At 38.1% G+C, this 26,066-nt stretch overlaps 1 long non-coding RNA gene across 1 annotated transcript in view; it reads right to left on the minus strand.

Moving 5' to 3' along the window:
* Positions 1-1,656: 1,656 nt before the first annotated feature.
* Positions 1,657-26,066, minus strand: part of LOC113926267 — a 30,381-nt gene continuing 5,971 nt past the window's right edge. Inside the window, exons 3-4 of the long non-coding RNA XR_003521256.2 lie at positions 21,379-21,519; positions 1,657-1,726 (exon numbers count right to left, since the gene is read on the minus strand). This is a non-coding gene — a long non-coding RNA (uncharacterized LOC113926267). The remainder of the gene's footprint in view (positions 1,727-21,378; positions 21,520-26,066) is intronic.

Below are 26,066 nucleotides of genomic sequence, written 5' to 3' on the forward strand. Positions count from 1 at the left end.
ATATGAACCATAAAAGGAAAAAATGATAAATATTGTCAAAATTTAAAATTTCTGCTCTTTAAAAAACACACGAAATAAATCAAGTTAACTGGGAGAAAATATTCACATAATACATATATCTGAAAATGATATGGAGCCCCTTTTAATTGAATTCTAATAGCAAAACAAAATGACATGTCTCAACAGTATTTTGAAGAACAAAAAATCAATTTTCAAATTTTTTTAACTAATGTGTGATACAAAGCATTAGTGTCCCTCTATCTAAAAATACTATTTAATTCAGCCTAAATCTTTCAGAATATTTTCACTCAGTGAACCTTTATGTAGATATCATCCTTTCTAATAAAGAGCCTCAATGAATCATCACAAAAGTAGAAACAATAACAAATGAATGTAGCAGAATGAAAAAGAGGCTGTACTAATGATCAGTGTTAATACAACCACTAAACAGCTGCTCAGCTCTTTCCAGAACCAGCCTTACCCTCGACTACATCTTCTTGAGCCTTTCTCTTCTGACTTTGGACCATCTGTCATTTGGCAGATAAGCCATATCCTGAGACCTCTATATTCAACCACCATTCTTAAACCCTGTGAGTATGCACTAATTCTAAACAAGACTATGATGATCTACGTTAACATTTTGTTTTCCTTAGTTTCATTTAAAACTCTGTCACACCTGGGAAAAACTTAGATTTCAGGAGCAACATGCAGCATAATTCCCTTTGAGAAGGTTCCCAACCTTCTGCAAGCTTTTAGTATCAATTCAATAAATTTTCAAGCCTTGCAAAGAAAGAGAATACCATATAATTTCCTCTAGTCAATAATGAAGATTCACTGGGGATTCAGCTAATTTAGAAGTCTCACAGATTTTAAGCATCTGTAGGATTTTTCTCCTTAGCTACATTCCAATCTCAGTCCTGAATATAATATTTTAGTTATGTCCATATTCAATTATCATTTTCCTGCTTTCCAATGTTATCTATCACTCATGAGAAATGGAAATAAAATTCTCTTTCTTGATCTTTGAAATAGCCCAGAGTACTCAGGCAATTTCCAAATCTATTTTCTCAGTTGTGTAGGGGAAGAAAACGAAATGGAACCAGCTTTCTGAGCTAAATAGGAAAAGTTCAGAACTGAGATGAAGAGCTAAATTATCATTTCCAGTACATCAAATCAACAAGTTCATAGACAGCCTCGGAAATTCTAACTCTAAACCTTTCTAATGAACTCCCACTGAACAGATCATCTAAGGTGAGGGGAGAGACATGGAGGCAGGCAGTGTCATCTTCATATATGACTATTCCTAGAGTCTATTTTGTTTAGAGCAAGTACAGCAGGTCATTACTCTCTTACAAGCTCTCCAGTTTGTGCTTAGAAGAGTCACAATACTTGATTTAAAAAATAAAATGAAAAGAGCTCTTACATGCAGTAAAACCAATTCAGTTTTAATTCAGAAATAAAAATAGACCCGAGTGTAACCCACTGTTTACTCTTCTACTTAACCATGTTTTTACATTCCAGTAGAGAAAGGCAAGTTTACTCTCTGCACAAATGCAAACATTTGAAATAACCACAGGGCAGTGTACAAGAGGTCCCCAAAACAGGAAAATTACCTTCTTTCTTCTACTGTTTCCATCCCTTCCCTTTATCAATTTAGAGCATTGACTGGTAACTTCTCCATATGCCTAGAACCAGTGGGTATAACTTCTTAAAGGACAAGATGGTGCTGTAAAAATAACCATGAAAGAGACAGGATTAGGGTGCTGGTGCTACCATCACTAGAGACCAGTGGCAGCTTCTGGCACCCACAGCTAGTAAACACAACAGCGAGCTAAAGATCAAGACGGTTCACGTGTTAGTACGCTTTGCTTACCAAGAAAGCACCTCCTATATTTGAACGACCTTTACACTAAAAACAAACATGGTGGAACTGAAGGCAATGCATATTTTAACTACACTTCCTCCGAAGAAAACACTATTCCCACTAAACATGTAAACAGATTCATATTACTGCAAACACTTGGGAGAACTGTAATAGTAGGCACCATGGCCTCGCCATCAGAAAAAATATAAGGCTAACAGAGCTAACCCTGTCACCTCTTGCTACTCATTCAGGAGCTCTTTCCTTTCCAAAGACCAAGTAAGGAAGAGTGGAAATAAGGACAATATTTTTTCATTACTGATGGAAATAGAGTTTTATGAATATGCAGTTTCACTCCAACCCCCAAAAATCTGTATTTAGGATCCTCTTATTAAGTAAAATCAGTCTCTGTTTCAGTTTTCAACACTGGCACAAATAAAACACATACGCACTAACACGTATATCGAAAATGTACACACAATTTTCAGGGAACCTCAGAATTCCAGAGCACACATCCAATTCAATTCAAATCTATGTGCAAACACGTATTTGGCCTGTCAAGGTGTGTTACGAAAAGCATAAGTTATATTTACCTTTCAGCTTTTGACGCTGCCTCATCACCAATGTACAGAGTACTCCTCCTTTCTTATTGTCTATAATAAGTCATAAATATTTAGAATTAAGCAGGAAAACCCTGGCCCTAATGTTAGCAAGTAAACAAACCAATTAAAAACAAAACAAAACAAAACCTCAGCTGATTCTAATTCTACAATTCAGGGGACAAATTCCAAAGCCATCTATGGTACTATGATTGGTCGGATTTTGCTTTCTGCTTAAGGTTTTTGTTATTGTATAATGTTATTAAGTATAAAGGGAAGAGATTAAGAAGTGAAAGAAGATGAAACTCTCAATCCAGGACACTTTTTTTTCTTTTTTTGAAGTAGGCTCCACGCCCAGTGTGGAGCCCAATGTGGGGCTCAAACTCACAACTGTGAGATCAAGACTTAAGTCAAGATCAAGAATCAGAAGCTCAACCAACCAAGAGCCACCCAGACACCCCACAGGACACTTTTAAAAAATGTGTTTTAGGGCACCTGGGTGGCTCAGTTGGTTAAGTGACTGCCTTCGGCTCAGGTCATGATCCCAGGGTCCTGGGATCGAGTCCCACATCAGGATCCCCCTGCTCTGTAGGAAGCCTGCTTCTCCCTCTTCCTCTGCCTGCCACTCCCCCCTGCTTGTGCTCTCTCTCTGTCAAATAAATAAATAAAATCTTTAATAAATAAATAAATAAATAAGTGTTTTAAGGCACCTGGGTGGCTCAGTCCGTTAAGCATCTGCCTTTGGCTCAGGTCATGATCCCAGGACCCTGGGATTGAGCCCTGCGTCTGCCTCCCTGCTCAGCAAGGGGCCTGCTTCTCTCTCTCCCTCTGCCTCTCCTCTCTGCTCATGCTCTCCTTCTCAAATAAATAAATAAAATCTTGAAAGAAAGAAAGAAAGAAAGAAAGAAAGAAAAAAAAAGAAAGAAAGAAAGAAAAAGAAAGAGAGAAAGAAAGAAAGAAAGAAAGAAAGAAAGAAAGAAAGAGAGAGAGAAAGAGAGAAATGTGTTTTAGTGAAGGAAAAATAGAACCCTTCATTCTCCTGCTGCCACACGTGGTTCAATCCCCATGTCCCCAGCCTGCTCCTACCTGGGATAAGGAACTTTCCCTGATTCCTGTCCTACACTCTCAGCTTATTCCCTAAAAGTCTCTGACTTCTTCCATTCTATCTACTCTAGATTTGCAGGTCCTCTACCTGCAAAGCTTTTCCAACTCTTCAGAGCATTTCATCCACATTTAAAGAGAAGCAGCCTCTTGGCATCCCTTTGCATGCAGCCACAGCTTTAACAGTGACACATCTGTGTTTCGCTGCACCTGAGCTGACATGGATTCAAAGTGCCCCAGCAGTAGCATCTTTGCACAGGCGGACAATTATACATCTATTCCCTCTCAGGGAAGAGAGAGGAGACCACCCGCCCTAAACCAATGCCACCAGCTAGCTCTCCCTCTGGTTCTTTACAGCCCCCACGCAGCTGTTTCAGCCCTGAGGGAAAGAATGGCTGCCTCAGTTTGACTCACACCTACAGGGCTTTTCTTCATTCCCACTCTCATTTCCATGATCCCCAACTGCTCGCCTCTCTCCTCCCCTTTTATCTGTATTAGAGGAAGTACAAGGCTGTGGGCAGAGCCCTTTTGTCTCCCTGTTTAGATCAGACGTGTAAATAAACACATCTGTTTGGCTAGGGCATAAGCAAAGCCTTAAATAGTAGCATTGCCTAAAAGACATGGCTAAGTTCTGCTAAATAATTATTACAATTAAGACTTCTCATGACAAGGCAGCTTTCATACAGCTAATCAAACAACACGACATCGTTTCACAAACCCATTTGCCTCCTTTTTGCATGTATGAAAAATGCTGTTACTTAGAGAGCTGCTGAAGGCAAGCAACTGCATGTAACAGCCAAGTAAATCCATATTCTCAAAACAGGGCACCACGGAGAAAATCACAGTCCTTTAAAATAACAACTCTCTCTAAAGCAGATAAAATCCTTACAAAAAAAACAAAAACAACAACAACAACAACAACAACAAAAAACTGTTTTAGAGAATTGCAGTTGTTTTCATGAATTTCTCTCCTCCCAATCTACTCGGTATTTGTTCACAAAAATGGATGTCAGTACTAGATACGCATTTTGTTATTTGTGAAAAACACATCTCTTGAGGATTGTCTACTTTATTAGTACTGAGCAGATTATTAACCAATTTTTTAAGCTATCTTTCTTGAAGGGAAATGTAATGGTTCCTGTTTATTTCTTATGTTTAAAAAAAAAAAAAACCTAAACTACACTTACATAACACCAACATCATCCACATTTATACAACACAATTTGTTCGTTTAGGTATTTCTCAAACATTTTGAAAAGCTTTTAGCTCTATTTCTGTTTCCAAGTCCAGGGCCAAGTACAGTGTTGTCTAGAACAGAAGCCCATCCTCTGTTATATAATTGTACCCATTATTCAGCCAGCATGGCCACCAGGCAAGGGTGAATAGCTGGTCCTGGCTCAGATCATGGCACACGGCACTTTGTCATGCCACAAATTAGCTGCAGGCAGCTCTTGGGCCAGATCAGCCCAGGGCACCGCCCTGCACTCTTCCCAAGTATTAATCACCTTTCTGAATGTCATGGTGCCTAGCACGTGGACAAAAAGACAGAATTCCAGCCAGGCTCCCTAGACCAGTTCACTCCACTGGTCCACTTTTCATGAGGATGGGTCATGTCACTTGTTTACTTTCTCCTACAGTGTTACAACCTTCAGATCTTACACACACTGAATCCTACCCCCTTATCCATCTGGCAAATCCACACTCCTGAGGCCCAAGCATATCCTCTAGGGCAAGGCTGTGCCGATGCCAAACGACACTGTTTATCTTTCCTTTTTCAGTGCAACCAGCAGATTCTGTACTCACTTCCTTTCTTCTACTAAAGCTCTGGTTACACTGCACTATGGTGATTTGTTTGCATGTCCTTCTCCCCTGCCCTCACCTTTGCCCTTAAGTTTCTACTGGGGACTAATCTCAATGCCATTCCTCAGCCTTCCCTGAAGGCTCTAAGTCGGTTTCCTCATTATATGCTCCCATTCTGTCCTATTCTCTTCCTTTATATAAAATCACATCTGTCAGCATCTATGCAATTTCTATTTCCCAGAACCTTAAGTTCTCTAACTATAGGGATGTTGACAGCCTTGTTCACAGTTGCATACCCAATGCCTGGGACAGTGCCTGGAATCTGTAGTTCTCAACTGTTTGAAAATATTAGGTGAACAAAAGAGTGCATGGTAGCTTCTTGAGAGCTGGAACTCCATCTTATTCAAGTTTTTATGCCCAAGTCTGTGAGCAACAATTTTCTGAATCAACGATCAATTCAGTAAATTGTGTGTTATTCATTTATACTCTACAAACAGAGGCAAGTTACAACAAACTTGATTCTCAAGGAAAGTGTATAACTTAATTCCCCAAAATTTATAAGGATCACAGATACAGCAGAGTAGAATAAAGCAATGGGAATTGAGATTTTTAAGTACATTTTTTAACTAGTAGTATCTTGAAAATATTGTACTATGCCATAAAAATTTGCTCTGATATATGTCCAGCAGCTAAACAAAAGCCAATACATATTCATACATGTTTGTCAACAAGCATGGAAAAATAAAATCACAGGTAATTCAGAGTAATTCAAGCCTTGACTTTAGTTTTACTTTCAATATTCCTTTCTACTCATACTTGCATATTTTTAAAAATAATCAATTAGTCATAGTCAACATTTATGTGCAGAGACCATATGAGGCAGTACGGAGAAATGCAAAAGAAACAGGAGGAAGACAGATGGCTCCATGTAATATACATAATAAACTGTCCTGCTTTGCTCTGCCTTACTTGAACATTATGCATTCAATCCGTAATGCTTTATATTCTTTTGCATTGGTGTGGGTTTTCTCCGGTGATTAGACCTAAAGTTCCCTGGCAACAAATACCTTGACTTTTAGTTAACTCATTTCCATCACTAATTGTCCTTCCTTTTTACTCTATCAATTCATACCTTCATTCATCAGATATTTTTTGAGAGTCTGCTGTGTCAGTTACTCTGCTAGACATGGGATATACAGTAGAAAATAAGATAAAGTCTTTGCTCCCATGCAGCTATACTGAATATGGATGTGATAGGTGGGGCAGAGCCAAGATGAAACAAGTAAACAAACAAATATGAAAACTTGAGCTGGAAAAAGTGCTATAAAAACACTTATGTATAAGGGATTACATTAAGAGATTAGAAACTGATAAAGATAGGGTTATTTAAGATGAAATGGTCAAAGAACATTTAAGCAAATACCTGAATATATTAAGGAAACTTTGAAAGATCTGGGTAGAAGAATGTCTTAGGCAGAGAGAACAAAAAATGCAAAGGCCCTGAGGTGGTAATGAGCCCTGTGAGTTCCAAGAACATCAGAAAGATGGTGTGGCTGAACCTGAGTGAGTAAGGGGCAGAGGAGTATAAAATGGGGTTAGAAAGAGCAGATTATGTAAGGTCAATCTGAGCTGTGGTAAGCAGTTTAGATTTTATATTCGTGTGATGAGAAGCTTATGGAAGGTTTTGAGTAAGGGAGTGACATAATCTTATTTGTCTTTTAAGAAGACTAGTGTAGCTGCTATGTGGCAAATGGACTAGCATGTTGCAAAAATGGGAGCTGGGGGACCAGTCAGGAGATATTACAAGGGAAGGGACTGGGCAAGAGGTGTTAGTGCTTTGGACTGAAGAAATGAGAAGAGGTCAGATTTTGAATGTACTTTGACAGTAGAGCCAGAAGATGGTACTTGCTAATGGTCTGCATCTGAGTTTTGCATCTGAGTTGTGAGAAAATGAGAAGAATCAAGGATGACTTCTAGGTGACTGATCTGAAGAGTGATAGGGCTTTGATATGTGGAAGACTAGGGGAGAAGCCTAAAATAGGGTTCCAGGAGCAGATGCTCCATAAATGCTAATTTGGTAATTGAAAAACAGAAAAGTACAAATTAATAGCATTATAAGCTGTTTATAGAAGTGATAATAAGTACATAGCCTCAAATTCCAAATCTGCAGCATTTTAGAAAGCAGCAATTGTAATCAGAGCAAAAACTGGAAGAAAATAACACCCTGAGATAAATCATCTTCAGAAAGTATAATTGAAAATCATTGCAGACAACAGTAGGACCTTCGCTTCAAATTTCACAAATTCTAAGATTAATTAAAGTTGGTTTGAAGTTATTTGTTGAATCATTAGCAATAGTTTAATTCATTTATCTCTCATGTATTTAGCAGAAGACATTACTGTTTAGCATTAGAAAGAATCTCCTACCTCTAGATACTGATGCTTTCAGAGAAGTTAGGACAAGCTAAATCATCTTTAATTGTCACGATGGTAATCAGCTGAGAACTTTCAACACGACCTCTATGTAGCATTCAGAACAAATAAAGATTGGTTGCTATGATATCTTAATAACATAAATATCCATTCCATCAAGCCATGCTTTCGAAATTCATCTCAGAGTTTAATAGTGAAGTACCAGCTCCTTAATTGGTAAGGTTTGATTAATATGTCCTTTCTTACATCCACATGGCCCATTTGCAGTAGGTTAAATTTGTTTCATTTTTCAAGTTACAACAATTTGGGGATTTCTGCCTCCCTTTTATCTCTGATACAAAGTTTTGCACCTAGGCAACTACACTAATCTATTTTTAGTGATATTCTAGCCACTTAAATTCAAGACTCTAGACATTTAATAAGGCATTATTTCTTTGTGGTTTTATAAAGATCCAAAGACTAGACACTGAGGCAAGAAGCATCATTCCATTTGTATAGAATTTTTCAGGAAGGAAAATAGGGGGAGTTTTCTTTTACTGTTTATCACCTAAGATTTGAAATTTTTGCCATTACACTGCTCAGTAAACCCTAAGGATAGTTTCCAATTGGTCCAAGTTACAATAATCTTGTGAAAATTTACTGCTGAGTTTCATGTTATTGAAAATGAAGGAAATTCTACTCACAGTCCAAATACCAAATGCAACTTCACATGGGGTCAGGCAGCATCAATGTGCCACAGGCTTTTATCATAAATCAGATACTCTGGAACAAATTTGGAGTGTTGACTTCCAGAGTTTCCATGTAATATACTGTGCCATTTTTTTTTCTTTAAACACACAGAGGGCAGTTGTAAATCACACACTAACCTAAAACCGAGAGACCATTTTTTTTTTTCTCCCTGGAACAAAAACTAGGTTAAGGGCTAATTCAAGAAAATACTACCATTGGCAGGGAGTGGGGAGTCTTTCAAACATAGGCAAAGGCATATTCACTCCTTGGCTCGCCCACTTGTGCTTGCTTTCTTTCTTCCTTTCTTCTTTCTCCTTCCTTCTTTTCTTTTTCTTTCTTTCTTTCTTTCTTTCTTTCTTTTTCTTTCTTTCTTTCTTTCTTTCTTTCTTTCTTTCTTTCTTTCTTTCTTCTTTCTTCTTTCTTTCTTCTTTCTTTCTTCTTTCTTTCTTTCTTTTTCTTTCTTTCTTTCTCTCTCTCTCTCTTTCTTTCTTCTTTTTCTTCTCTTTCTTTCTTTTTCTTTTTCTTTCTTTCTTTTTCTTTCTTCTTTCTTTCTCTCTCTCTCTCTCTCTCTCTCTCTCTCTCTCTCTCTCTCTCTCTCTCTTTCTTTCTTTCCTTCCTTCCTTCCTTCCTTCTCCTTGGCCATTCAATAAGATCTGCCAATTTTATGCCATGTCCTGTCCCACATTGGCATACATTTGTCTTCATTTTACTTCAAGTAGAGAATTAGTTTCTTTTTCCATAACTACTGGCTGGTAACTTCATACGTAACTTGTATAGTCATGCCCATAGGTTATGGACAAACTTTGTTTGTATCACTAAGAATAACAATCTTTTCTTTTTCATTCTTTTTCTATCAAACCAGCATTCCTCTTCCGTGATGACTGTCTCACCCTTTGCAGACAGTCTTACTTAATGAGGTCTTTATAAATATTTCTCATGGGGCTTTCTTCTGAAATGTCTCCTTAGCCCTGATAAATACTTGGCCTGTTTGCCCAAAGCTACCACAAAACATTGTGCACTGCATTCACTTCTCTACAAATGAGAAGCCCTCATTCTTGACATCTAACTGCACACCCTGGAATGGGACTATATGTGCCTGGAGCAAGAGATATTTTTTCCTAATTCACACAATGGGCCAACAGCAGCTCTATTTGAGCCCCACAAACTCTAGAAGTACAGACTTCTTGCTCACTCTGACATGCCTGCAATTCTAACCAGTCTATAGACTTTTCCACAGTAAAGTCTGGCACCTGCATCACTGCCTTCCAAAACACCAAGGTACGCAATGAAGTTCTCCCAATATCTTCCTTACCATATCCAACTCTGATCCCATGGCAGAACTGGGGCCTACCTTAATGTGAATAATGAATATAATCAATCAAAATCCTAAATTAAAATTAACTAATCAAATCCAGCTATATATTAAAGTTAATATCCTTTGTATTTATTTCAAGAATATATAGGTTACATATACAAATGTATTAATAAAATTCATGTTGTTAATAAATCAAATAAGAAGAAAAACTCAAATGATTTTCAGGACATTAAAAAAGAGTATTTGATAAAATTTAGCATCTACTCCTAAAGGAAAATCTCTTAAAAGCATGAGTAGAAAGATGTAGTATGTTAAAAATCAATCATAATTCTTCCAGCCAGCCTCACACTTAAACACTGTATGTTTGTCAGGGCGCTAGGGTGGCTCAGTTGGTAAAGCATCTGCCTTAGGCTCAGGTCATGATCCCAGGGTCCTGAGATGGGTTCAGTTCTACATCAGGCTCCCTGCTCACTGGGGAGCTTGCTTCTCCCTCTCCTTCTGCCCCGCATTCATGCTTGTTCTCTCTCTCTAGTGCTCTCTATCTCTCAAATAAATAAATAAAATCCTTAAAAAAAAAAACATTGTATGTCTGTCCATTAATGCCGGTATTCATTTGCCAAAGATAATAATCATTTTATCCACAAATAAGGCACACATGATTAGTCTGAATCAGACAGCCAATGCAATTATATAAGAAAATGAAATTCAAGTGAAAGGTACTGAAATATAGGAAAACATTTAAATATTTATCCACCTAGGAAAAAAAATTAATGAACCAATGAAGAAGCTATTAAAAATAGAAAATAAATTCAGTAAATTGGACAATTAAACCAAAAATTAATACATTTTCAAAATTAGAAACTGTAGAGCAAAAACATTTGACTTAGAATAGTAACACAAAATATAAAAGAATTACAGAGGGAATTAAGTTCACAGGAAATTAGACCTTTTATTTGAAGAAAAACTATAAAATTTTACTCAGGAGCATATAAGCAAAATGAATATGTGGAAAACATGCAGATTATGAGATAGAAAGGAACATCTCTATAAAAACAAAATTCTCCCCCAAATTAAGCTATAGATTTGTTTCTGTTTTAGTCAGAATACCAGTATTTTCTCAGTGAATTGATAAAAATTATCCTAAAGGTCTCTGGAAATCCAAAAAAATATGAAAAAGAATAATGACGGAAGACTTGTCCTTCCAGATTCTAAAATGTAGTCTAAATTTATCATAATTTAAAAAGTATGGTACTTTTGAAATACAGAATAACACAAATATATAAAAAATGGTAGGTAAAAATAAAGACTGATTTTGAAGTTGATACAGAAAAGATGAATAATTTAATAAATGGAGTTGGAACACTGAGTGAGAAATGTAGAAAGAAATCAGGTAGATTCCTTTTCATCCTTACCCTAAACTAAGTTGGAAATAAATTAAAGATTAAATATAGAAGTAAAACCACAGAAATACCATATGATCCAGTAATTCTACTACTTGGTATTTACCCAAAGAAAATGAAAACACTAATTTGAAAAGATATATGCATGTGCCCCTAGGCTTACTGCACATTATTTACAACAGCCAAGATATGGAAGCAACCCAAGCATCCACTGATAGATACATGGATAAAGAAGATGTAATAGGTATATAATATACATGCACACAATGGAATATTACTCAGCCATAAAAAAAGAATGAGATGGATGGACCTAGAGAGTATGATGTTAAGTAACATAAGTCAGAGAAAGACAAATACCATATGATTTCACTTACATGTGAAATCTAAAAAACAAAACAAAGAAACAAAAAGCAGAAATATACCCATAAATACAGAGAACAAACTAATGATTGCCAGAGATGGAGAGGTGGGGGAGAGGGATCAAATGGGTGAAGGGAAGTGGGAGGTACAGGCTTCTAGTGATGGAATAGGTAAGTCATAGGTACAGAATAGAGAATATAGTCAATGGTATTCTAATACCATTGTATGGTGACAGATGGTAGCTACACTTGGGGTAAGCACAGAATAAGATATAGACTTGCTGAATCACTATATTGTAATCTGAAACTAATGTAACATTATGTGTCAACTATATTTCAAAAAATAAATAATAAAAAAGGTAAAACCAAAAGAGTGTTATAAGCATAGAGAGATATTTAGGTACTTAGGATATTACAGAATTTTATATATTATATCATAAATGCAAAATATAAAAATGGCATAAAAAGCAATAATCATAGAAGAAAAATATCTTTGACCTCACATGAATTTAAACATGTGAATTAGACACCTGTTAAAAATGACAGTGTTGATGTATATGCAAACAAAGATTACATGCATTTACACCATAATCTCATTTTCAGAAAAAAAAAATAAATATATGTTATTCAAATAACATGACTGTATTATACAATTATAAAGTTGGGTGTTTAAAAATATAATGCTTTTTTCCTTGAACTAATTTTATTTTCTAATGCTGGATCTCCAAACAGCCAGACTCATCTCAGGCAATTTAATTTAGTTCTTGCACTACAATTCTACCCCATCCAGTGAGTTAACAGACAACTTAGATTGTGTACGTCAGTTATAGTTTGGTTCAACAGTGCATCCTAGATGCTTTTTCCCACCTCATCTTCTGGCTCTCACTGTCCCAGGGTATCAAGCCCCTGCCTTCCACTGACGGTAGCTGGCTGTCTACCTACAGTGGGGGGAGGTCGTGAAGAGGAGGGGCAGCCTACTTTCTACACTGTATTTCACAGCCACGTCATTGTGGTCTGTGGTCTCTCGGCCACATCAGAAGGGGCTGTGGCAGGGGGCCACAGCTGGCTGCAGGCAGCTACCTGGAAGGGTGATATCTCAGAGATGCAGCTGCTCTGCTACTGTCTCCTCCTTTTGCCGGGCCTTGCACGTTCACCGCTTCTCGCAGGTAAGTCATGAAGTTCATGTTTTAGTCCATTGTTAGGAGCAACTCCCTGACATGTCACTCTTGGACCAGGTGACACCTTCGAGACTGGGAGGGCTGGAGGCCCCTCTCACATCTGAATGAACCATGTGGCTATCTTCCTTGAATTACCAGTGCAGGATGGTGTGGGGCACATCGGCCCAGCTGCCACTTTTAAAATGCAGCCAGAAGACAGAACACCCACCTCCTTTTCTCAGGTATCCACACACACTCCCTAGGGGCTTCTTATATGCCCATCCTTTTTTCCCATTTAGCATTCAGCACAGACGATCAGGGGAGCAAAACAACGCCAGGCTGGCTTTCCCTCTCTCTTTCTCATCTAAAACTTGATTCTTCTCTCTACATCCAACATGGTTCAAAGCCCTGTATGCATGAAAAGGGCAGTATAAAGGGACTCCTCAGCTCTTCACCTTAACAGATGCAGTTTGCCCCAGTAGCTCCTCCCTGCTCCCTAAAAACTCATGATCTAAATTGGAAATGGCCTTGAGGAACAGAAGAGAGAAGGAAATGTTGTTTGATATCACAAGTTATTATGGTACATCATTATTATTTCAAATTTCATCCTTCTACACATGTATCTGTATATATACACGTTTGCAAATATCACCGTACACATGTATCTGTATATATACACATGTTTGCAAATATCACCGTACAGACACAGGTGTGGTAAGAGAGATGTAGCTGGACAGAAACTGGCCTGCAGATGATATATATCTAAATACTAACAGAGGTTGAGAAGGGTTTCACCCTTGTCCAACATTTACTACATTCATAGATAAATTCTAAACCATTTTTAAAATGTGATTTTCTAAATTTTCAGCTGTCGAAGTAATCTTTTAATTCACCTGGGTAACAAGTTACATTTCAAAAGTGTTGAGAAAAACCACTGAACCATGTAGGTCCACCTCATCCATAGATGTGGCTTCAGCTTAGATTTGAAAAACTCTTGCTAGGAGAAACACAGACTACATCAGAATTTGTACAATTACGTGTTTCATTAGGCAAAGTAGAAAGAATCCATAAAGTAAAATCCTGCTTTACTCCTCCAGATATTACAGCCACTGGACAGTTAAATAGGGTTACCAGGTGTTATCTTTCTAATTTCCACCATGTGCTGCAATCAAAAACCTCTTCAGCATCACTGTGATATACGGCAGCATAAAATATGCATACTTGCTCAACGTAAAACTAACATTTGTTTTTTAGTAAATGCTTATCAATTCAGAATAGTACCAGGAACAACTTTCCTTTAAAATTGATTGTGTTTGATCAGAGCAGTCCACTGTTTATAAATCTGATTTTCTCCAAGGATGAGGAAAAAAATTATAATTGACTCACCATACTAACCACAAATCCAAAGCCACAAATATTAAAGGCAGCTATATGAACTGAATGGTAACATTGAGACAAGCTAATCATAACTCAGAAATACTGAGACCCAGGGTGCTGATTTAGCACATATAACTTTCCTGTTATGTTTTAAGAATCATCATATTTTCTAACTGAGTAATTTGATCTCTTACAGGAAATATACCAGGATTGCATCTTGGAATAACTAACGATGTTAGGAATTGGCTCAATCCTTTACAATTACAAAACCTCTAACCTTAAGTTTCCTGAGGGACATCACTTATAAGAAAAAGGGGAAAGCAAGAAATAGCCCAGTACTTTGACTTTTAGAAACTTCTAATTCACAAGCATTGCAGAAAATTCTAGTCAAAGAGAGCTAAGATCAGGGATAGAGTGTGGAAGGAAGGAAATCACTCAGGACCAAATGCTCCCACACAGCCAGACCCCAAGTTACTCCAAAAGCAAAAGGCCACCTTCCTGCACACCCAGGCCACTCTACCCTGCCACACAGCCACACCATAAGCAGAAAGCTGAACGTGACTTAGTTACACAGTAATTCCTTTCCCTCTGTGAAGAGTTACCCACTTCAATCTAATTTCTTACAGCCTCAGGAGATATATTACAGAGTGTGTTTTGGTTAAATTCCACCAGACAAATAACATGGAAAATCTTGTGTGTGTTAATCACAATAATTCCTATACTCCTATAACATTTTAACAATGCATCTTAAAATATGTGATAAATTCCATACGATCCTCACAAGACTTTAGGCCAAGTGTCAGGGTTCAAGAAAATAAATAGAAACCACTTTAGGTGTGTTAAGAGAAATGAGCTTAAAACAAGAATTCTGTTTACAAAATAACTAGAAATTTGGAAGGAACAGTCTCTAGGCTGGGCATCCAGGAATGACATTGAATTCTACACAACTGGAATACCAGCAGGGCTGCTGACTCTGCCAAAATATGAAGGTAAGAATCAAGAGGCCACCACTGGAACTAAGTAAGGACATTCTGCTATAGCTGTGGTCTGGAAATGAGAAGGTATCTGCTATTGTCACCTTAGCTACTAGTAGAGCTGGACACTGGAACACTGCTGGAGCAAAACCCCACATATTTGTAACCTGTTTTCTGAAAGAAAAAGCCAAAGCTGCAGGAAGATGGCTTCCATATCACTCCCATCTTTTTTTTTTTTTAAGATAGTATTTATTTATTTTAGAGAGAGAGAGGGAAAGTGGGGATAAGGGCAGAGGGAGAGAGAGAATCTCAAGCAGACTCCCTGCTGAGCACGGAGCCCAACGCAGAGCTCGACCTCATGATCCTGAAATCATGACCTGAGCTGAAACCAAGAGCTGGGCACTCAACCAACTGAGCCACCCAGGCGCCCCTATCATTCCCATCTTATAGATCTTGAATAAATACTTCTGAATGATAGGATCTAGCTTGTTTTCAAACCTTAGCAGCAAGGAGCCTGAGAAATATGGATTTTCAGCTTTCTAGCTTCTGCTGGACAAGAAGTCCACAAGAAATGAATGCTGAGAACATACTGATCATAGATAGCTATCACAGGCAAGAGTTGGTATGTCCATTTCACAGATAAGGAAACTGAAATTCAGAAAATTTCAGTGACTTTTACAGGCTTCAATGTTAAATAATTGAATCACCAGGAATAGAACCTAGAAGTTTCTATGTCATGTTCAGTATACTTTCCAATTTGCCATTTTGTACTGATTATAAGGGATTATTAAACTAGAAAAGAAACACTTGATCATACCCTGTAAGGGGGAACTAACATTTCCTGACATTTATTTGCTCATTTATGAGGCTATTATTATGTTTCAAAGAGGTCAATTTAGGAAGAATCGCTAGATAGATTAACACACCTTCTCAGTGAATGTTAAGCTGTTGATAGAGTTTAGGGTGTAGATGAAGCGAGCTTGCAAAATGCAAGCTTTTGTCTTCCTTTGAAAATTCAACAATCACTCAAAACCTTCAGGTAGAAAAAGGCATCTGAAAAGAAATTCATGTTTTTACTTTTATCCCCACTTCCCCAAATTAAAAGAATATTTGCAAAGATTTATAAAGTGTCAGAGTAAAACAAAAGTGTATTTTTGTTATTTTAATTAAATTCAGAATTGCTATTTGAATCAAATGTAATATAAATATAAGTTAACTAAATATTGGTGAAATCATCTCTTAAAGAGGTACTTGGCCTTAAAGATAGAACTATAAAGCCACCTAGTATAATCTGGCTTCCTTACCAGCTTATCACTTCTCTTTTTTAGTAACTGGTACCTTTTTAAAAAAATGAATTATTATCTTTATCTTCATATGTTGATATTAATTTAATCAAATGTGAAATTTGAGGCTAATTTTTAGCATACTCCGACTCAGCTCAAATTCACCAATAAACATGTGGAAAGTGGCTTTGCTGTCACTTTACAAATCTCTAAGGCAGCATTCAGTGCTTATTTTTGTGACTACCTCTTTAAGGGGAAGTATTTTGGAAGAGGTCTCTTGAGAGCGTTTATAATAAATCTTTCCTGACTTCCTTTTAAGCAGGAAAGAAAAATCTATTTAAGACAATGCTTTAAGGCTAATGTTACCTGACTTCAGATTCAAACTTTTCATTTATTAGGGAAGAAGTTAAGGTCTCCAGGGGGTGCCGAATCAGTCTATTCTGAGAAGTAGAAATGGAGAAGCTACTTTAGTCAAATGGTGTCTAACTCTGGCAACAGAGACAAGTTCCTGCCCTGCCAACATTCTCTCTCCTGGAAGTACGACCATTCTACTTCTCAAGAAAGGCATATTGATTCCTTAATTGAGAAATAAGAAAATGATGAAGAATTGCAGAAGCTTTCATGGATTGAATCCCCACTATATGCCAGCCATGTCTGATGTCTTATATATATTATCTCCCCTAATCTTCAGAACATTACTATAAGCGTTCATAATCCCATATTACAAAAAAGAAAACTAAGGCTCATAGGAGCTAAACCACTAAACTTGTGGCCAAGGTCACACAGCTAGTAAGCAGAAGAAGCCCCGGGTCAACTGGCTTCAAAGTTGGTATGCCCTCCCCCACAGCAGAGCAATGAAAAAACGGAGTAACCCAAGTAAAAGCCACTGTCTTATTTAAAGGAGCAACTCAAAATAGAGATAGTCTGAGGCAAGCAATGTAGATTGACACAATACCAAAAACCTACACCATGTAAGACTGCAACACCACAGAAAAAGCTTCGCAATCTTACCTGAATGTCTATAGCAATCAATGTAAAGGTTATTCAAGTTCAGCAAACTTGCCTGTAGCAAAATAAAGCTAAATTTGTTCTACTTATGGGAATGGAAGGAGAGTAAAGATTCCTGTTTCCTCATTTCAGATCTATCCCCAGTTTGAATTTTCACCTTCAGAGTTAAGGGACGCCTCATTGAAAGGGATGCACAGCTATGAATAAACAAGTTATTCTTGAAAAGACAATCAACATCCCCTCCACACATCTATGTATTACTGATTTTCTTTCTCAGAAAAAGATTATGTTACTGATACAAGAGTCATTTTTTTTCATGCCTAGGTGCATTTTCCCTATAGCTTCTACTGCATCATTTAATATGTGTCTTAAACACATTATACTCTTAATGATTATTTGGGTAGTAAAAATTTCTTTTTCCAGTCATGGAGCCAAGCCAATTGACCTATTTCATTTTGGTTCTTAGCTGGAGGGTGGTGGGGGGGGGGCAGGGGTAGGGGGGTGGCAAGGTGGTAGATATTTTTGGCTAGTAAGGCTTTTTACTTTGATTTAATTGCACATTTTTTCCTTCTACTACTGTTTCTTCCTCCAAACGTTTGCAACTCATTGTAACTCAGACATTCAAAGTCAGATTTGATGTCTGAAGCATTGTAACTGAATTGTGTGGGAAGTAATACTCAGGACTGTGATTATTCTTCATATAGTTCTTCAGAAAGCATTCAGCTTTTCTGCTGCCACATCACATTATAAATTAATTTTGCTTCTAAGTAATGCTCACCTTAATTTTCTTTTACTTCACTACTCTTAACAGGTTATCTTGGCTGAAACTCAGATGTACTAGGCAATGATCTCTCTGGAGGCTCTCATATGCTACAACCATATACAATCACCTTAGCTGTCTGAAAATTCTTCAGGACATTTAAAGTTTCTAGCCATAGTTCTTGATTTGCCTGGGGACCATGGAGGCCCATAGGAAAGAATTTTTGACATACTGGGGTATCATGTGATGTGGAAAGGGATTGTTAAAGTGACACAATGAGCCTAAAAATTACATATTCTCTACCAGAAGCAATACTAAAAGGGAAAAGTATTTCTGAATACAGTAGGAGGCTCTCCTTGAATTTACCCCTACTGCATAGACTGCTCCTACCAGTGCCATCACCACCACCTGCTGTGCCGCCCCCCTCCCCGCCCACCACAGTAATTAGTCTTCATTTGCCATTCTCCATTCTCCCCTGACCTGGATCCACTCTCCATTGTATTCGTTGTATGCCAGAAAGGCTGGCTCCTGCAAACTGCATTGCCTGGGCTATGGGAAACCCAGTAGGAAATCAGAAAAAGGGAAAAGAGAAAGAGATGAATGTTGTTCTTGGTTCATTCATGCTTTGCTTCAATGCTAGGATTCTAACAGTGGCTGTGACTCCCTCTGACCACAGTTTCTGCCAAGTGGCCTTTCCTCCACAGTCTTGGCTGTCACAGGGCTTTGGTGAGCTGTTCCTCCCCTCAGTATTAGAGATATTGCTACTTGGAGGTGCCTCAACTTCTCTTGTTCGTTATGTTACTGAATCCCACACATCTCCAACAAGTACTTTCATTAAATTATCAGAATTCCATCAATGTGCCTTCTGTCTCTTGCTGGGCCCCTGGCTGATAACAGTAGTTGGGTTCAGGAGTAGACTCAAGAAACAGACCCTGAGGTTGAAATTCAAGTATTGATTCCATATATACTATTTCATAACATAAAGATGACTTCCCTACTCAGGTGGGGGGAGAACATGGGTAATAGTAGAGGACAAACTTTTGGGAGATTAAGTGTCTGTATTATTTCCCTATTATGGTGATAAAGATTATAGGTTGCTTCTCACTCTACTGGAGAACTTACAAAAATAAAATAAAATAAAAGCTTAGTGCCGTGAACTTTTAACTCAAGGCAGGATGGAAAACCAGAAGGTTTCTAATAAGCTTTATATGTATCTCATATATATGTAGAACAGACATAATTAATGATCATAACCATAACCTGAGAATATAGGTTGCAGAGTTGCACTATTGATTAAATACATATATTCAGTGCACTTTGAGAGTTCACATTAAAATTAAGGTTAGCAGCCCTTTTTAAGTTTCAGGGTCCCACTCCTTTGTAACTAGGGTTCTAACTATAATCTATGAGACTTGTTTCAATAAGTCACTGGTTGAAAAAGTAGAATCCTAAAACTTCAGATGAGGTCCTTAACTTGAACTTTCAAAGACCCCTGAATCTTCATTGCTAGCTAAAGCAGTCCCTCCAGCTTATCTGAGAGAACTATTTGCAAAAGCCTTCAACGGGAGCACTTGCCTAGCAAGGACAGTCCTATTCTCCTCAAGGTTAACTCCCACCATCATTCATCACTTCCATGGCCAGAGGGAGAATTCCAAAGTATTTTCAAGGATAAGCTAGATTCTACACCAAAAGGGAGATAGGACCCTGACAACTTTTATAGTCAGGAAATGGGAGTGGGAAGAAACATGTTTAGAAATGGATTCTTAAGGGTTTAAATTAAGGAGATAAAAGAATGAGGTTGGTTCAAAAAGAATTTATCAATACAGGAAAGTTTATCTAAGATTCTAAATGTATATTATGTTGGCTGAAACACCTGGGATTAGCTCTAATAGTATGCTTGAAACCTGGACTCAGTGGTGACTTGCATAAATGAGATTGAGATGCTGGGATTTCTCTGCAATATAAAGGAAAGAAATCAAAAGCTTAAGAAGGTAGGGATGCTGGAATGGACCAATTATTTGTAACCTATTCAGCCACACCCTACTATACCTTCAGGAGAGACAAAAGGACACTTCCTTCTCCAAAGCTTTAAGACTACTTTGGTAGTGAGCACCAGTATTCCCAAAAAGTTCTGTTGTGGCTGCCTTCCGTAGGCCAGAGACGCTACAGAAGAATTGGGCTCCCTAATCTCAGTGGCCTTGGAGTGGTTGAGGCCAGGTGGCAGCGCTCAATTGCAGGGATGAGGTTGGCACAAGTATCACAATAAACCACAAAAGCAGAATGGCGATACAAATATTTTGATCCACATGAATATATGGTTATAGATAATTTTTTTGTGAGAATCTTAGGAATGAAATAGATTGTCAACCTTCTATAATATCAGTTAGTCTACATTATCAGACCAATAAGAACCAAATCAAAGTACTATAGTGGGAATTCATGGCCTTTTACCCAGAATCTTTTGAGATGAAGGCTATCTTCTTTTAAGGAATCACTGAAATGTGGTCACAAAAATACACTGTAAATCTTCCTCCACACCTTCCCCCAAAAGATCCATAGCCATTTAACAGGGTCACAGTGAACTGGGAGAAAGAATAACCATACCATGTAGGAGTTATTACTTACAGGCCATAATTTAGCACTAATCAGTGTGGGCACAAACTCAAGAAATAAATGGAATCTTGGCCCATATCCACCTTCAGTGGTCAGTGGGATTCCAGTGGTTATTTCCTATGTTCCTGATTGCACAGGTGGAATAATTATACTTAAGAACTGGAACAATCCATACATTGGTTCTCTGACCCATGGAGTAAATGTTATTATGATGGGAAGAACAAAGTAAGACCGCTGGAATCTCCCCTGTCAAAAAGGAAACAGAAAGCAATACCCTGGAAAAACTGTAGAAATTTGTGCTATTACCAAAGATTGAAATTCCTTCCCAATCTTGTTTTTAATGCTCCAGTTTGTCTGGTACTAAAACCAAATGGATGCTTTCAAATGACCCTGAATTATTGGTGCTACCAGCCACAGCTGCTGATCCAGATGTGGTTCGCTTACCAGAGCAAATCAACACAATTGCTGGCTCCTAGAGTGTAGTTATTGATCTAGGAAATGCTTTCATTTGTTGTGGGGTTTTCTCCCCCATCCGAATTTGTAAAGACAATGAGGAACAGTTCATCTTTATCTATATAGTAGAAATAGAATTATACCTTCAGTGTCTTACCTTAGGACTATGTCAATTCTCCTGGTCTCTGTCATAATATAGTCCAGAAGAGTCTTTACCATGTTAAAATCCCAGAAAACATCATTCTGTTACATTTGAAGACATTATGCAAGTTGGACCTCTTGAACAGGTCACAAGCACCTAGATATTGAAGTAAAATCATGTGTGCTACTGAGTAGGAGACAAACTTCAAAAAGCTTTGGCATACTACCACATTGCAAAAATTCGAGTAATTCTTTGGTGTAGAACATGTGTAGGTATCCCTTCTAGAGTTAGCAACAGTTAACTGCACCTTGAATTTCCTACTGTGAAGAGAGAGGCAACAAATTTGGCATAAGTATTTGTATTTTAGAGGAAACATATACTACATTTGGGAGCAATGCTGTAACCCATCTCCTGACTAATCCACAAAGATACCAGTTTTAATTGTTGCCCAGAGCAAAAAAGGAGTTAGCAATAGGTCCAAGTTGTGATGGAAGTTTCCCCAACTCTTACACTTGGTAAGCTAGAATATCTAAAATGGTACTTGAACTCTGTTAAAAATAGAAATACCCTTTGGAGGCTCCAGTGTGTCACAACAGGAAAAACATAGCACAGACCATAATATTCAGGGGCAAAACCAAACTCTCTTCTACAAACTACTATTTTCCATTTGTAAAGTTATTTCTGGTTTGCTACTTGACTGTGGTACAACCAAATAACACCTGAGTGCAACAACCAGGGGACTATATGACCTGAGCTGCTTGTCATAAATTGGGTATTATTTGGTCAACCAAATACTCAAAGTAGATGTGTGCAGCAGCATTGAATAATTAAATGGGAGTGGAATATACCTAAAAAAGCCTGGAGAGATCCAAAAAACTCAAATAACCCCGCTGAACAGAATCAGACTTCAAAGCACCTGTTCCTACTGCTGAGTCAAGAGTCCCTTAAACCATACCTGTGGTCTCATGGGCAGTTAGCTATCTATGACTACTAGCCAAAGGAGAAAAATTATCTGCTGCTTGATGGCTGTTGACCTCATCCAGAAGTGGACATCTGCCCCATCTGTGGCAGTCTGAAAGACAGTCCTAAAGGAAAATATTCCCAGGGGGCAATTTTAAGTAGTTTTTTTTTTTTTGGTTTTCCACTTTTTGTGGAGGGAGAGATATTCCATGATATGGATCCCTAATGACTCTTGGGAGAAACTAATGAGATGCCTAGTCCATCAGAGACTTGATAAACAAGCTTAGAGGACTGGTGACAAGAAGTTCTTGGGAAGAGGTATGTGGATAGATTTCTTGGAATAGTCATGAAACATTAGGACTTAACTGACTGAGACACCCCTCCACTCCAAATTTTTAAACACACCTTTAAGTACACCCTTGGGGCCTAACTCCTTTGCTCTATTCTGGAGATATGACTGATTCTCAAACATTTCCTCCCAGGTGGTCTGCCTAGGATGGCCTCCCAGGGGTGGTCCCCAGTATGTATTACCCAGCCTCTAGGACTATAAAAGCAGGTCTTTTGGAGGTGGGGCCGTGGAGATCTACTGGTCTTGCTACTACCCAAGACAGCTTCTGTCCATAAGTCCCCTTAATAAACCATTTCTCATCAAGCTATACTGCTTAGTCATTTTTGTCAGTCTTAAGAGTTCCTTCAGCCTTTGGAGATCATTTTGCATATACCTTCTTTTCATAGAACAGCATGAAACTGATTCTTCCCTAGATCCTGGAGAGACTGTGGCCCTACTGATATTTGGACTTCAGACTTCTAGCCTCCAGAACTGTGCAAGAATAAGTTTCTGTTGTGTTAAGCCACCCAGTTGGTAGCACTTTGCTACTGTGACCATAGGAATCTATATATACTCTCATCTGTGCCCTTTTCACCGACATTCCGCAAAACATCACCCTCAACCAAGCAACTTACTTTATAAAGAAACAAAAGAAGCAATGGGCTTATGTTTATGGAATTCACTGGCCTTACCACATGTGCCATCATCTAGAAGCAGATGGCATAATGAAGGCTCAGCTATGGCATCAACTGAGGATGGTGGGATTATGGTCCTGTAAACCAGTGACCAATATATGATACTGTCCCCCCATTCTGCCCCATGCTCATGTCTAGGAACCAAAGGGTGGAAGTGGGAGTAGCCCTTCAATATGAAACCTGAAATATTCTGTGTTAAGATTTTTTTTTCCTACTCCCATACTGTTGGGTTCCATAAAATTGGAATTACAAGCTCCTAAGAGAGTGATGCTTCCAACTAGAAATGGAGTCACAATTCTATTATATTGAAAGTTAACTCTTCCTATTACTTTAGGGCTCTTATGCCACTGAATTGACATACAGAGATGGAACTTGTAATATTGTTGGGGGTAATCTATCCCAATTGCCAAGGGGGACTGTACTGCTGCTACTGAATAGGAACAAGAAGGGATATGGAGGGAGTCCAAGAGATTCACCCGTAATTCGCCTATTACTCCCATTATAAAATTTTATGGTAATCTTCAGAAATTCAATAAAGGTAAGTCTATAAAGGGTTCAAATTCTATGAGAATAGAGGTTAGAGTTACCCCCACTGCAAAAGGATCCAACCAGCCAAAGTACTGGCAAAGGTAAGAGAATACAGGGGGTTGTAGGGAAAGGAGGTCCTAAAGATCAAGGCCTTAGCACCACTGGAAGGGCAGTCTGAGCAGAGGGTAAGGAATTTCATAAAAGCATAAGATACTTGAAAACAGCTGTGGCATGGAGGCCATGAGCCACCAAGAGATGAGAACAGCTGGGTATAGCAGTTCAAAATGAATGTGAATCAGATCTTCCCCTCTTAGAGATTCTGTGGGCATCTTAGAAGAGGAAACCAGGGTCCTGCCAGTCAGCAGGCATAAGACGGATAAGATTTAGGGACTCTGATGGTTAGTTTCTTCTGTCAGCTTGGCTAGGCTTCAGTACTCAGGTATCCAAACAAACACTAATGTAGGTGTTCCTGTGAAGGTGCTTTTTAGATCAGAAGAACAACTACAATCAGTTGACTTTAAGTAAAGGAGATTATCCTTGATTATGTGGGTGGACCTCACTCAATCAGTGGAAAGGCCTTAAGAGCAAAACTGAGATGTCCCTGAAGAAGAAACTTGGCCTCGGTATCAGTTCCTCCTGACAGTTTCCAGTCTGCCCGCCTACCTTTCAGATTTCCGACTTGCCAGTCCAGAATCATGTTGCCATATGTATATATGATATGATATTTTATATATCATATATAATATTATATACTATAATTATATAAAATATAAATATATTTTGTATCCATTTATAATATATATTAAAAATAATATAAAATATAATATTTTATAATATATGTATATTACTGGTCGGTTCTGTTCTGTGTCTCTGGAGAAACTACACCGACACAGGGACAGGCTGTGAGGGTGACCTTTCCTAGGACCCATAGGGAAGTGGGCCTAATTTTAGGCCACCTCAAAATATTTGTCTCAGAGAGAGTAGGTATTGTTCCCGAGATGTCTGGAGGCTTGAGAAGGATGTAAAGGGAGAGTACTGCTTGTCACTGTTTCTAAATTCTGTGTGATGATTTCTCCTATTACTTATGCTGCTTTCATCCCTTTTCTGTGAAGTCACAATGGTATGCTGAACTGCAAATACAGAAATGATGCTTTGGTCTAATAGTGAGTTGCTTTACCTGTAGCTGAGATGGGTTATTTGCACTGGGTACCCTGATGAACCATAGTGGAATGTCTTCAGGAGCACTGACCAGCCATCACAGGCAGACTAACCATAAATAGAAATTACTTAATTTCCTATCTTCACATTGCAGGCTTGGCCTCACTGATACAGTGTTCAAACCAAGAGAACTGACCAGCTACCTCTTGGTTTTCAGAGAAAAGATTGAATCTACTGAAGAAAATGTAGAGATGGGAAAATTGGGGTAGAGGAGAGAGAGGGAGTAATTCCCCCTGAACTGTCCAAAATGAATGTATTTAACCCTGAAGGAAGCCTACCACAGGTAAGTAAATATTAAGTACACCTGGTAACATTGCTTTAGGAACATTACCCAAAGAACTGGAAAAGTAAAGTGAATTTAGAACAAACTCGCATTTTAGGAACTACTACCTAATTCAAAGTTTCTCAAATTTAAACCATGCATGGAACTTCTTTGAAGGCAAAAATATTAGACAACTCAGTATTATTTAAATTATTTACTTAATATTATCTATATACGTACTTACATAAAAATAGGTATAAAGTTCTTATGTTTATACTCTAACCGAGCTAAAATATCTAAATAACTTTTTAAGTTAAGAGATAGCAAACTACAAAACCACTGAAGTTGTAATTTAAAACATTGGTGTGACAGGGGCGCCTGGGTGGCTCAGTCAGTTAAGCAACTGCCTTTGGCTCAGGTCATGATCCTGGAGTCCCGGGATCAAATCCCGCATCGGGCTCCCTGCTCGGCAGGGAGTCTGCTTCTCCCTCTGACCCTCCCCCCTCTCATGTGCTCTCTTTCCGTCTCTCATTGTCGCTCTCTCAAATAAATAAATAAATAAACAAATAAATAAATAAATAATCTTAAAAAAATAAAATAAAACATTAGTGTGACAATATGACACATAATTAGTTTATTCAGTTTATATTTTTTAACTTAAAACGAATTGGTAAGGTTATTTTCATGGAAAAGACATGTTTTACATAGGTCA

Source organism: Zalophus californianus, chromosome 7 (assembly GCF_009762305.2).
Source record: "Zalophus californianus isolate mZalCal1 chromosome 7, mZalCal1.pri.v2, whole genome shotgun sequence".
NCBI classification, from domain to species: domain Eukaryota; kingdom Metazoa; phylum Chordata; class Mammalia; order Carnivora; family Otariidae; genus Zalophus; species Zalophus californianus.